Source organism: Monopterus albus, unplaced genomic scaffold (assembly GCF_001952655.1).
Source record: "Monopterus albus unplaced genomic scaffold, M_albus_1.0 scaffold624.1, whole genome shotgun sequence".
NCBI classification, from domain to species: Eukaryota; Metazoa; Chordata; class Actinopteri; order Synbranchiformes; family Synbranchidae; genus Monopterus; species Monopterus albus.
Window position 1 is genome coordinate 50454 of NW_018128504.1, and position 2046 is coordinate 52499.

Consider the following 2046-nt stretch of genomic DNA (forward strand, 5'->3'; position numbering starts at 1 on the left):
AATGAGGGGATATAATGTATAGGCCTGGTGGGTTCGGGGTCTTTCATCTTACATCTGCCTGCGAGCAGTATGGAGGTGCAAGATACTTGAGCGTGTAATGTTAATTTTACCTGTGATCCTTTGAATAAATCAGCACTGTTTTGAAGTTACTTGGACTGGCTTGTCTCTCAGAGTTAGCAATGGTAACAAGAACAATATCCTGCATTATTAAATGTACTATAAAATCTATTTTCTTGAATTCTCCAATAGCCAAAAAGCAAACACCCACACACATACAAACTACATTAACTTACTTGTTATAACATCCTTTAACACCATTCGGTGGAATGCAGCCTTCCCACTGATTCCTCTCCAATTGATTTTAAGTGCAAGGGGATTTGTCATGACATGGCTCATCATCCTCCAAACACTCTCTTTGACATTGGTGCCCCCTCTCAGTGCTAATGTGCTGATCTGGAAAGAACAAAAAAATAAATAAATAAAATACATAGAAGCTTTGAAGGGGGAAAAAAACAAATAAACCACAAACCAAGTTTAAAACTTTGCTAATCAGAATTGATGCATTTTCCAGATCCTGTCCCAAGGTGTCTTCAGATATCTCTTAATTACTGGACAAATTACTGGACGAGTAAATGAGGCAGCATGAATAGAAAGGGTTAGCACTAACAAATTAACATGGGAAAACAACTACTACTAGTAGTAGTAACAGGAGGAAAAACAATCAACCAGTGAACAACCAAACTGAAGAAGAGGAGGAAGAGATATTGGAGGAGAAATGAATCATCTTGGCATGAAGACACCAAGGGATGTAGTATGGTATTCTGAAGAACAGTATGACAGTGAGTGAGAAGTTTAAATGACCTGATTAGCTGAAGAGTTAAAGCTAGGCATGGGTGTGGCAAATAAAGGAGAGTGAGCATGGGATAACAGGGGAAGGGCAGTGGGTGACCAGGCATGGTTAAGTGGAGTGACTGTGGATTCAAGTTACAGAGGAGGTGGTGGGGTGAAAAAGACAGTGAATTAATATCCTCCAGCTTCTGACTGACTGAACACATCTGCCCCAGGTATTTAGCAGTGGACAGGGCGGGGATAGTTGGAAAACAAGCAGGGCTGCAGCTCTTGGGGACCAGGGTTGGCTTCCCCTGTCCATTTTGGGAGAACCATCAGAAAAAAACTAAAACGAGGCGGAAGTGAATCACAACGTTGTCTCCCAAGCAGTGGAAAAGTCAGCTCTGAGCAGTAAAAATATCCTCTAGGAGGTGGCATAATGGTGGACCTTACCTAAGGTAAGTTTAACATATATGAGGCCAGATAACTGTATAAGCAAGAATGCCTCATAAGGTGAGTCTAAATTCCTTTACTGCAGGCAGGTAAGAAAACCTTTCAGTTAATCAGGCAGGTATAATTTAGACGTCAGGAAGCAGGCAGAATTCAGGTAAGTATACTTCATTTCTTTGAACGCAGGTTATGTTCTGGTAAGTAACTTATTCACAGGAGAGAGATTGCGTACCATATAAGAATAATTTGTCAGGTTAACCACAATGGCTAGACATGTGAAATTGGTAAATTGAGGATGAAAGTGGCAAGAAAAGAGAAAAACAAGACCAGGACTGTTACATACTGGAAGGTGCTCTGATTAATTTTGGACCAAGGACACTCACCAACTTTTGCTTTAGGTCAGAACCTGACCTGAGCCGTGCTTCAAGGTCTAAGAGCGACTCCAGATTGTGAAGAGGAAAAATTTCCAGTTCGAGAACATCAACATCTGTGGTATGTCTAAGGGTTAGGGTTAGTCTTTAGCACTCTCTGCAGGCGCTTGCGGTCCATAGCAGTAGTGCTGCCATACCAGACAGTGATGCAGCTGGTCAAGATGCTCTCAATGATGCAGCTGTAGAAGTTGCAAAGGATCCTAGGCGACATGCCAAACCTCCTCAGGAAGTACAGGCGCTGTTGGGCCTTCTTGACCAGCTGTGTGGTGTTAAGTGTCCAAGTGAGGTCCTCACTGATGTGGACGCCCAGGTATTTGAAGCTGCTCACCCTCTCCAC